Source organism: Protopterus annectens, chromosome 5.part0, assembly GCF_019279795.1.
Source record: "Protopterus annectens isolate FY-2018-M chromosome 5.part0, PAN1.0, whole genome shotgun sequence".
In the NCBI taxonomy this organism is placed as follows: Eukaryota; Metazoa; Chordata; order Ceratodontiformes; family Protopteridae; genus Protopterus; species Protopterus annectens.
Window position 1 is genome coordinate 1,262,857,668 of NC_056735.1, and position 13,087 is coordinate 1,262,870,754.

The window sequence follows — 13,087 nt, forward strand, 5'->3', positions numbered from 1 at the left end:
CAGGTAAGTATACACACATAGCAGGGATATTACCAGGTGTTCCACTGCTAGGACACTAGATACAATAACAATACCAAGCAGTATCACTCTGCAGGCCACACATACTGTCTAACAGAAGGCCACTTTGTGCACTCCACAAGTAATTTGCATGCATCACCATCTGCAACTGACATAACCTGTGGTGCATGCAATATGTACTGTAAGGTATAGTGTGTAATACTAGATAGGCAGGAGTCCTAATCTCACATCATCCACCTCTCTGTGTGTATCAATACATCTCCTCACAGCAGTATGTGGACATGTCTATATGGGTTATCTCTGTACAGTGGTATGCATTTTATGGCCCTGTGACTAGCTTCTGCCCTCAACATTGGCCTCCTTTACAAGATCTCCTAATGTCATCCACCTTAAGAGTGCTGGCTGATAATATAATAACAGATAAACTCCATGCCACATGTGATAATTACTGCAAGCTGTAGTGTGTAACAGTAGATAGGTTGGGGTTCTATTCTTACATCATCCAACTTCTGTGTGTGTGTGTGTGTGTGTGTGTGTGTGTGTGTGTGTGTGTGTGTGTGTGTGTGTGTGTGTGTGTGTACATATATCCCCTTGCGGCACTACAAACATGTCCATCTGGCTTAACTCTGTGCAGTGGTATCCATTTTATGGCCCTGTGACTGACTGCTGGCCTCTAAAGTCCCTCCTCCACAAGGCCTGCTGATGTCTTCCACCTTAACAGTGTTGGCTGACAATCTAATAACAGGTAAACACCGTGGCACATGCGATAAGTACTGCAAGCTGTAGTGTGTACTACTAGATAGATAGGGGTTCTAATTTCATATCATCCAACTTGTATGCTTCTGTGTGTGCAAATATATCCCCATGCAGCACTTCAGACAAGCCTGTATGGGATATCTCTGTGAAATGGTTATGTATTTTATGCCCTGTTGCTAGCTGCTGGCCTCAACATTGGCCTTCTTTACAAGTTCTACTGATGTCATCCACCTTAAAAGTACTGTCTGGCAATCTAATAACAAATAAATTCTGTGGTGCATGTGATAAGTACTGCAAGCTGTAGTGTGTAACAGTAGCTAGATATGGGTTCTATTCTCAAATCATAAAACTTCTGTTGCTTATCTCTGTGTAATCGTTATGCATTTATGCCCTGTTCTAGCTGCTGGGCTCAACATTGGCCTCATTTACAAGGCCTGCTGACATCATCCACCTAAAGAGCACTGGCTGAAACTTTGATAACAGATAAACTTCATGGCGCATGCAATAAGTACGGCAAGCTATTGTGTGTATTACTAGATAGGTAGGGATTCTAATCTCACTGCATCCAACTTGTGTGTGTATAAACATATTCCCTTGCAGCACTAGAGATAGGGCTATTTGGCCTATCCCTATGCATTGGTTATGCATTTTATGGCCCTGTGACTAGCCACTGGCTTAAATTGCCCTCATCTACATAAGTATAATTGATGTCCGTCATCATCTAGATTTTTATGTGCAGCATACCTAGGTGACACGTACCAAGGGTAGCAGACCTTGTAGCAGGGTATAAAAGGATGATGACACTAACTGTCCCCATTGTTCCTGACACACTGTTCTGAACATATGCACCTACAGAGTCATGCACATATACTCGCATACCTTGCTGATACCATATTTCTGCTGTGCTGCCTTGCCATCCTGTGCCACTGTATTGCCGGTATGTGTCCATAGTTGAACCACTCAGACTCCTGGGACACAAACATAACACAGGTCAGTGACACACCTGCCATTCTGTAACACTGCCTCCAGTCTACCAACAGGCAACAAAGATACACAAAATTTGATGTGTAATCAAGACACATGCCAGCATACAATGCCTGTCGTGGCCTACAACAACTGCCATGGCATGATATTACTGAACTACACAAACTCATGTAAAGTAATGTAATCACCCTGTGCATCAGACACATTTTCAGGTCCCTGCATTAATGGCATGGATGGCAGGGATGTGTTACAGGTATCATGACATGCACAGGGTGTGGTGTGGTTGTGCCAGAGGCCTAGGCTGTGCTAAATAGTTGACAACTAAGTTTGGTTTGAGTTTGAGTTAAGCTGTATTTGGCTGAGTTTAGGCCCTTGTCCCCCCAATAATTATGGCTTTGTACTGATTTCTTACTATAGGAAGTTAAGAGATATGTTAGGCATAGCTCTCAACCAGACAGGGACAAATGTCCATAAAACAGGGACTGAGTCAGAATACATCAGGGACATTCAGGGACACTTTTGCAATGTTAGACCTATTTATGTGTGACATTGACAGACTGAGAAGAGTTGAATTACAGCACATCATTTGATGTTACAGACGTGTACACCCATACTTAGTGTTACTATGTCTTATGTGTAATCCACTATCTTTACTATAACAGGCAACCATTGTAGAGCAGAGCTGTGATTCAAATCAGGGACAGTTGAGAGGCATGCCTGTAGGTGTTGGACAGCAAAGAATCACTAACATGTCAATATCTTACATCTAATACAAGCCTACTGTTGTAATTCCTATTCCCCATACCTCCATCCTCCCTTCTGCATCCCATTTTATAGGGAAATCTAGTACATACCTGGTAGAGTGATGTATTCCTTTTTTGAAGCATTCCTTTGCAAATGCTTTGCACATACACTGTCTGTGTGAATAAGACCACATACAGACCTGTTTCCCATAAGCAGTTTCCTGACCTTTGTAGGTAATTCTCATTAACAGGTAATTGCTGCTGCACCACTCTGTGACTCAGAATTGCTAATTGCATCCAAAACAGCTGAACTACACTGTCATTAGCCAATGACATGGCACCACAGTGCAATATATGAGGCCTTCATGTAAGCCTCGGCTCCTTTCTTAGTTTTTGAGAGGGACATTACTGAGGTGTGGAGATGACAGCATCATAGAGGGTAAGCACAAATACTAGCCACTGTAGAGATGCATGATGTGTGTCCACAGTTTTGCCTCACATGCTTGGTCACTATCACATGACAGTGTGTTCATCTGGCAGTTCACTGGCCAACAATGTGGTTTGAAGTCAGACAAATTTCATACTCATCAGAATATGCATGGTAATGCAGTAGCTACTATTCTATCAACTTACTATCTTTGAAGGGGCAAACTGGGAAACATACCCTATCTCTGGGCCTTTGCCCCCCCCCCTTTATGTATGTCTGTGTCCAGATCACCTGTTATAGGTGGTTGGGAGGTATGATCAGTCTGTAGCAGCTACTTAAACATACAGCTGTGTATGCTCAAGACTGCAACTGCTGCTGCAGCCTAGGACACATAGGGGGGATTGTGAACACGTTGGAGGCAAGCAAGCTATATGTGAAACTGTGGCAGAAGTGGCAGACCTGTCATTACAGCAGAGTCATGGTGAGGGTACCCTTTATGTCCAATCAAGGCAGGTGGTTAAGGTAAATCTGTTATCCAACAGTGCCAATAGCAGAGTAGTAGGCATCATATAGTTAAGCTATACAAATATGTGCAGTGTGTCCTTACCTGCAGGCCTTTGACTTGCAAAACTGGGTAACAGATAATTCAGTAGCAGTAACCTATGGGGATTAAAACTGCATGACTCAGTCATTACTTGCCGTCATCTCAACAATGTAACTGAAGTGCCACACACTGGATTTGAACTGAGGAATTTGTGTGGCAAAAAGCACTGTATGCAAGGCATTTAACAGACTGAGCTAATGAGTCAGTGCTGCAACAGGTGTATTTGCCAGATATATGTGCAGACATAACAGGCTACAACACATGTTGTCTGCATCCATCAGTATGTGCATGGCTTTCAAAAGCAGTTGTTCTGCAGCAGGGTCCTAGCTGAACATATGTACTGTGCCATTGATGCCTTAGCAGGTGTGCTTAAATATGTTGCAGATAAAAGGAAACATTCACCTGCTATCCCAGGCCTGACATACTGCCATTATTATTTATTTGGCTGTCTATTGGTGTATGTTTGCATCAGAGTCCCAGGTACACTCCCATTTTCCCATTAGGTTTAATTTCAGTCTGTCCGTGGCAATTGTTATGCTTTTCTGGAAACACCTACTTTAATTAATATCTCTGTGGTGTAGTGGGTTAGTGCAGTAGGTTGTAATTACCAGGGGGCTGGGTTCGAAATGTGGCAGAGATGGTTATTTTGTACATGTTCCTAACACTGTGAGAAGCACATAAAATCATTAGGGCACATTAAAGCTCGTAGGTTCATAGGTTCATTGGTAGGTACTAGGCTATCACCCAAGGGTCTAAGTAAGCCTAGCCAACAAGGTTCCCTGGCTTACACCACCCAAGAAAGTTATTTTCCTGTGCCCCTGTTGAGCAGAGCCACAGAAATGATCCCCGAGGTGTGTTTCCTATTTCCCATCCACCCATCAAGATTTTTCTTGAAGAGTGCTAATGAGGAACTTTGCTTGACATACATGGGTAGCTTGTTCCAGAGTATGGGAAGTCTCTGGGGCAGGAATCTATCCCTCCCACATGTTCTGTTTATTGTGGTGACAAGGTTTAGATCCCTAGTGCATGTAGCTTGGAGGGATTGGGATTTCATTAAGTGTAGCATGTCCAACAGCTCTGGGTTTGATATAGTTTTATATGTTAGGCAGAGATCACCTCGGCGTAGGCAATATGCTACAGGGTAAAGCTGGAGTTTTTTGAGATAGCCAGTGTAGGGCATCTGTTTGAGGCCAGTAATCCTCTTTGTGAGGTACTTCTGTGGCCTTTCCAGCTGCTGCAGATGTCTTGTGAGATACATTCCAAAAGGGGCATTGTACTCTATAATGGTTCTAATTAGTGCCAAGTAGAGGGGAACAATGACCTCTTTTTTCCTGGATGAGAACCCTTTTGTGATGAGGTGCACCACATAGAAGGATTTCCTGACTACTGTGGCAATGTGATTATCAAAGGAGAGATTACGTACACCTGGGTCCCAAGGTCTCTTATCACACATTCATTATTAAGTAGACTGCCGCCTATGTGGTAGTTCATGGGTACAGAATTTTTATCAAAGGGGATGACAATGCACCTTTTAGCATTGAGCTTAAAGCTTTGGCTCTGACACCAGGCATCTGTCTCAGTGAAACCCTTCTGTAGGATGTCCACATCATTTGAGGACTAAACTATGGCTCCTAGTTTGCAGTCACCTGTGAACTTCATTAGCCAAAAGCCTTCTGTGTTAACTTGTACTTCAGAGAAGTAGATACCAAACAGGAGAGGTCCCAGGATCGAACCCTGTGGTACATCACTTGTCACTGGTTTGAAGTCAGATTTGGAGTCTGCAACTTTTACAGTGTGGGTTCTGTCAGTGAGTCATTTGGTAACCCATCTTGTGACATAGGGATTTATACCTAGTTTAGTGAGTTTAGCTATAATTCCAGAATGGGGGATGGAGTTGAAAGCCTTGGCGAGGTCAAGATAGGCTGTGTGAACCACCTTACCCTCATCTACTGCTTTGGTGACTGTCTCAAAAAAGTTGATCAGGTTCTGTAGGCATGATCTGCCTTTCACAAACCTGAAATGGGTGGGGTCCAGAGTTTGCAGTTTACCAATGTCTTTGTTTATGAGTTCCATGATGGCCTTACAGACCAGGCTCATCAGGCTAATAGGGCAATAGTTCCCAGAGTCAGTGGTTGCTCCCCCTTTGTGGAGTGGGATAACTGTTTCTGTGCGCCATTCAGTGGGCACAAAGCCTGACGTGCGATTATGATTGAACATGGTGCTTAGGTGGGGAGCCAGTTCGTTCTGAAGGTCATGTAAAACGCAGCCTGGGATGTTGTCAGGTCCCATGGATGCTTGTGTTTTTGGTTTTAGAGAGTGCAGCTTTTACCTGCATAGATGTGATTACAGAGACTCTGCATTCTTTCTTTATAGATATGGGCCATTTAGGGGGTGAGAGGGGGGTAAAGTTAGCACTGAACCTATCTGCCAGGATGTTGGCAATATCAGTTGGTTCTGTAATTTTCATGCCGTTGTGCCCTAAGTCAGAGCAGATCTGGGTGTTGACATTGATATTCTTGACATAGCTATAGAATGCTTTGTGGTTGCCCCTAGAATCAGTGGTGATTTTATTTTCATAGCTAGCTTTGGAGGATCTTATAAGGGATCTCAGCTTCTTACTGAGGCTGACCAGGGAACTCCTCCACTCATGGGATTTTACTCTCTTTTGCAACAGTTTCTTCCATCTGTTGTAGAGTTTGTTTATGGCAGGGGACCACCAGATTGGCTTCCTTTTTTTGGAAGATATTGTCTTGGTTCTGTTTGGGATAGCATGATCCATGCACTCGTGTAAGTGCTTATAGAGTGCATTTGTGTAGGATTCAGCAGTTGTAACTGTATTGTCCATCTGCCTGGGTGCCATGAAGTTCTCCACTTCTGTCTTAAGAAGCATGAAGTTGGAATTTGGAGACATTTTTTACCATGGTTTTCTTAATGGGGGGGTGGGGCAGGATGTGGATATCTAGGGTGATTAGTTTATGGTCGGATCTGACCAATGAGGAGTTGACTTCAGGTGTGGAACACCGGTCACTCATGTTGGTAATGACTCGGTCTAGGATATTGTTGCCCCTGGTGGGGGTGTGGATAAGTTGATCCAGGCAATTGGAATTTATGAATTCCAGAAAGCATTGAGTGAAGGAGTTGGTACATGAGTAGTTTTCCCAGTTAATGGTGGGGTAGTTGAAATTGTCCATTATTAGGGTGTTTGGTTAAATCCTAATATTTTCCAGTATATCAAGAAAAGAGGAGTGGGAATCCTGGGGCATGGTGGGGGATCTGTAGCAAGGTACAAATTGAATTGCAGTTTTTCCCAGAGTTAGTTGCACATGGATAACCTTGGATGCATTATGCTGAGCAACTAGCCTGGAGGTATGGATATCCTTAATGAATATAGACACACCTCCACCTTTGGTGTTCCGGTCCAAGTTAGATGGCTGAAAAGTGTGGTATGAGTTATAACCTGGTAATGTAGGGGTACTCTCTGGAGCCTTGAGCCAGGTCTCAATCACTGCACAGTTATTAATGTTCTCCATTGTAAGGAGCGCCTCAAGGGAGTGCATTTTGAGATTTATACTTCTAGCATTCATTTAAGAGGATTTGTGAGGTGCAGCATGTTGTGCCGCATTGTGGCACTTCACTTAGCTCTGAGCAAACCAGGTCTAAAAAATTAAAAAGAAAAGAAAATGGGGGCTGATAGAACAGTAGTGAAATGAGGGCAAGCAGGGGAAAAACACAGTGAAAGGCAGATAGAGATGTGCAGGAAGGGTGTAGGAAAGAACCATAGCTTTTCATTTCTTGTACAGCAACAGATGTGCATTTTGACAGATTTTGTGGATGGATTTGGACCCTCAAATCCCAGAGATAGGGGTGAGGATAACATAAATATGTTGTCAAGCCAATTAGACCAAATTAGTTATGCCCAGTGGACACATGTGCAACATGGAGAGGTATTTATGGGGCAATATATTTTTTTTGCGACAGATGCCTGTTTTTTTTTTTTTTATTATTTATAAGGAGAGAGTGGAATGTTGGGGAAGGGATATAGGTATGTGTGGGGAGGTAAGTTGGGTAGGACAGAAAGCAATTGCAGACAGACAAGACAGCAGACAGGGGCAGTGTGTAACACATGAGGGAGGTAAACATCTTGCATGAGGAGGGTGTTGTGGAATCCGAGAAGCATGTTCCTCCAGACAACAGCAGCATGACTGACATCCCAGCCCATGGGCAGTCAGCACTGCTCCTTCACTGCTCTGAAGGTGACTGTGCTGGAGGCTGGGTGCCAAGACCAGCCAACCCCACCAGGTTTTCCAGTGTAACCTCAATCTGGCACAGGAGACATTTATAGCTCCTATGAAAGATCCTGCGTACCATCACTGGTAGTTGATCTTAAGGGACTACTGCCCCTCCACCACTGCTCCCAGGGTGGTCTGGGTCCTGTCCTCACAGGTGGTTCCACCCAAAGGTGGTGCAGAGCCAGCAGAGGGGCACCACAGGCCTGGGTCCCAAATGTGCCAGGACCAGGTGCCATGGCTGGCTGAGATAGAGTAGACATTTCAACAGGAACCAGTCTACCCTGTTGTACTGTGGTGATGGAGGTACAGCAATATGTATAGGTTAGTTATGAACAAAACCATTGCTAGTAATAACAGCATGCCAGAACATTGGAAATAACCCCATTACATTTCAGTGCATATTATGTGAAACACAACAATAAATAACAGAACAGTCAGTATATTAACATGTCAGTAACAGTTATGGCATAAAGCCAACAGAATAGGTAATTTAACAAGATATACAGTAATAAAACACATGCCCCAAAATAAAGTTTATTGTAACAACATATATTAATAGTAAATCATAACCAATGAATAACAATAATAAATATATGAAGATAAGGGTTGGGGAGAGAGAGAGAGAACTACAGTCCATTAATACCATTATATGCTTTATTATTGACAACAGCACTGCTATCAACTCTACAGATATGTCCTTTCTTTATGTGTAAAAGTGCCCTAGAGCTGCTGTAGCATGTACATACCTCACAAGCTATCCACATGGGACAGTATGAGACAAGCAGTAAAAACTCCAGGTACTCAACTACACAGAACACTTGCGCATCAGGTGGACCTGTATAACTACCAAGATGCACTGAGGGCTGATGTAGTGATACTTTGCTATTTACATAATCATGTCGATGATAAATCTGTGACAGAGGGATTATGCACTAGTAATTACATTATGTGACAGTGTAACACTTGAGAGACATGCATCAAATGTATTAATTGACTGCAGCAACCTTTAACACTCAGGGCATACAGCCATACCAAAGATTATACATTTTATTTCTTTATTTTATTTTATTATTATTATTATTATACTTATTTCTTTTATTTTATGCTGTAATTTCACATTTCTGGTAATGATTTTAACAGTCTGTGACATCTAAACACACAATTATTTACTCGTGATATGGGCTACCTCACCCATTTACCTGTAGTTTCTGTGGAGAGAGAATCTGTAAACATTACATGACAGATACTGTAATATTTAGTGCTAAATAACACTGGATTCAAACCCTGGTCTGTGTGTGGCAAAATGTACTTCATACAGAGCATTTAGCAAACTGAGCTACTGAGGCACTGCTAACTACTGACTGATATTCCCTAGAGCTTACCTGGAACCAATATATGACCTGGTAATCATAGTACAGTTTTATACTAGACTGCAGTGACAGCTGAACACACATGCATGAAATTCAAGTATGACAGAGATACTAGGTAACCTATACATTACTAAGTAGAATGCAGGTATATACAATTTATTGTTAATGTGTTGAAATATCTGTGAAGTCAACAAACAATATCTGATCATGGGTTATTCTTTGCAGGCTACAACTATTACACTCTTGTACCTGACTGCAGCACCATACCTCACAGCCTGAATGCATATAGATGACATGCAATGGTGAAAACAAGACAATCCTGATGTACACAATTTACTTTGGTGTTATTGCTATTGGTTCATGTGTTGTTGCAGAACAGTTGTCATAATTCATTTCTTAAAACAACAGCTCTGAATCTACACTTATTGCACATCAGACTTTATCAGAGATATCTTCATGCAGTTATTGGTATAGTTTCAAGTTTTTATTGCACAACAGTTGTAATTATGCAGGTGCTGCAATACAGCTGTAATTCCACAGTTATTGCACTACAAACATTATTGCATATACTTTATTATGGTTAATGATTTAGTCTTCCCTGCTTATAGCACTGCACTTGGCAGTATGCACTTATTGCAGTACAGTTATAAGTCCACATTCATTGCAATACAATCTTTACTGTATATACCTAATCACAGTTAATGCTTTACTCTTTCTTGCTTATTTGACTATAGATAGCAAAATACATCTGTACTCACCACAGTCATGGCACAACCTGTCCAAGCCCCTGGCATGCTCCCCGATGTTGTGAGCCCTCTCCTCTGCAGCTTTTGGGAGAGAAGAACAACATTATGCATACCAGTTTAGCAGACATTCAGATTAGATGTTGATGGTGCAGAGGTGAAAGTCCTTACATGTGGGACATCCCCTGCCCAAAAGTCTTGGACCCAGCTGTCCAAGAGATCCCCCTTATGTCTCTTCAGGACATCATAGTGGTGACAACACTGTTCACCTGTGTGGGGGATACTAGTTGCACTGGAGAGATCCCATGCCAGCCTGTCTTGGGACTCCGCCTTGCACTCTGAGCCCTGGTAACCTCCCTGCAGAAGCCGGCCTTCATGTTTTTTTACAAGGAGTCCGACCATGACCCTGTATTCCAGAATGCCCCAACACTGTACTCAAAGGTGAGAACCCTCACCAACACCTGCCATAATGTCCTTTAGAGGCAAAACTCCAATGGATTATGCTGTATACATACCTATTGGGCTTAATATAGCCTGTTTTCACACCCTTACACACCATTGGACAACATTTAAAAATAAGGCATGTTGCTTAGCACTGCACAAACCAGATAAGCAGAGTCGAGCAGTGCATAAACATTTTCAGACATTATTGGGTTTATGAAGTGTTTAGTAGGGCTTAGCAGGTCTTAGCAGAGTTTAGCTGAGTGCAGCAGACCAGTATTTATAAGTAATTTGCATAATTTGTATTTCGAACAAAAATGCTTACTCGCCCTTCCATATATTTAAACCCTGCACTTACTGTACATGAAGCTGTAACTCTACCCATTTGGATGTGTATGTGGATATGTGGATTTTTGCTATACCTTTACATATACCTCTGAGCTACCTTTAAACAGTGCTGAGCACCGCGCCGCACAGCACAAACCTGCTCAGCTACACTTAAACTTGACCTTTACATAAATAAATATATCCAGTTTCTATTTTTATATGTCTGGTAGGTGTCAGCACAGCTTAGCACTGCTGTGCTCCATGCCACGCCACACAAGCATGCTTTTTAAAGAAATAAAAAAAAGTAAATTACATTGCTACAATATACTTGGACAGTGCAGGGGGTGTGTTACTCATCTGTGGACACAGTTAGCACCATACTCCCTACACTGATTCAATAACTGTGTTCCATGGCTCTCCCTAGGCAGCACCCCATAGAATTAAACAATATTTTGAGAAAAAAATGTTTTAACCATCCAGAATTTTAAGTGTCTTGTGTTTTACCAAAATCTGCTTTCATAAAATGTAACCCAAATATATAGATATATTGATATAGATATAGATATAGATATATATATAGATGTAGATATATAGATGCACTACTGCTGTGGGCATTCACTCCCTAGAACTAGAATATATCAGGTGGGGATACAACGAGTCACATTGTGAGATATGGAGGTTGAGTTCCCTATGTAAATATAGTTATGTTAATATTATGCAATACAACACTTGCTATGTTATAGATATTATTCTTTCAGTGCACTACTTTTTTGCTAGTACTAGTTTTGTGATGGGTACATGGATTTCAAAGTGTAATGTTTGTTAGTGCTCTCTGAACCACAAGGCAATGCTAGATGTGCCTTTTCTATTAGTTAGTCTCTTACTTTTTCAGATGTTGCGTTAATCAGCTATATGAGTATGTGAGTAGTCAACAAGATAGAGAGATAAGATAGACAGATATAAATATGGGTTCCTAGGTAATACTAAACTAGCTGCCATTGCAGGCCATTTTAAGCCTAGCCAGCTGCCACTGCAGGTCATTTTTTGCTTTACAGGAGGGTTGGAGACATACAGGAGATAGAGCTCTCAGTGTCAGTAGTGCTGTGCTTTGAGATTTTTTTCTCTTTATGTTCGGCCTCATCTTTCTTATGTGATAGACGTGGCTTAGGAAAGATTCTGCTTTTGGGTGAAAATAGGGTATCTTCAGGTTTCCATGGTGGTGTAATTCCGTGATCCTAGCCATCCTGTTGCAAATTAACTCCATTGTCATTCTTCAGTCAAACATCATCATCTCCCACCCCTCACAAAGACAGGCAAGTGAACATAAGCCTCATGATTTCTCACCCATTAATGGCTTGCTTTTCCAGCACTCATGCCACTTTATCAAACCCAGGACGCCTGAGCTGTATTTAGGGCTCTATCACTCTACTCCATGGAGCTGAATTATTTGCCAATATTTAATGTCTTGTATCAGTAAGCTGACTGTTAGCTCATTACTATAACCAATGTCATTAATTACAAGAGTTTATAAAAAAATATTTGATGCTGCTGTTATATGGTGTTAAAATACTGTCCATATTTAAATGCACTAATATCTGGGGTTATGTACCATGGCCAGAATCTAGAATGACAGATGACTCTAATATTAAAATCATCATCATGTTTAAGGACTGGGAGCATATGTAATAGACAGCCTTATCTTTAAACTCAATGTCACTCAAATTAGATCAATATCATTTAGAAGTAATGAGTTATTGCTTCACAGAATTATTTCCAGTGATTTGAAATTATTTACAAAATTGTATAAACTCAAAATAATATACATTGTGAGTACAATCCTGTATTTTGCTTCTGTACAAACCAATATAAATATTCGTGAATCATTTAAAATATGACCTCTGAATTTAAAGATTATGCAGTGCTCATCAAGAATCAAGAAAACAACCATATAATAGTAGTAAATTAGAGTGGTAATGGCAAAACTTTAACTAATAATGCTTTATGTAATTGTAGGGTTATAGCCATGTTTTCCTTGCAATTATAGACTACTTCTAATAATACCTACAGTCAATAACTATGATAAATAATCAGTGTTAGTAATAGAAAGTAGTGGGTCCAGTTTGTACCCCATCCTATTCTTTGATTCTGAATCTGTCTAGACATTAAACAGATGAAAATATTTTTCATTCCTCAAAGTACTGTATTTGAAATATCAGGATCCTCTAGATCAAGTCCTGAAACGTGGAGACCAAATGGCCAAAAAAAATGGACTTACATATATTATGTCCAAGATTGCCATTTTCCCGAATATTCCCTTTTCTCTGAGCTATAGTGATCTCATAGCTGGTATATATTAAGTAATATATATAAGGTTTGACCCCCACA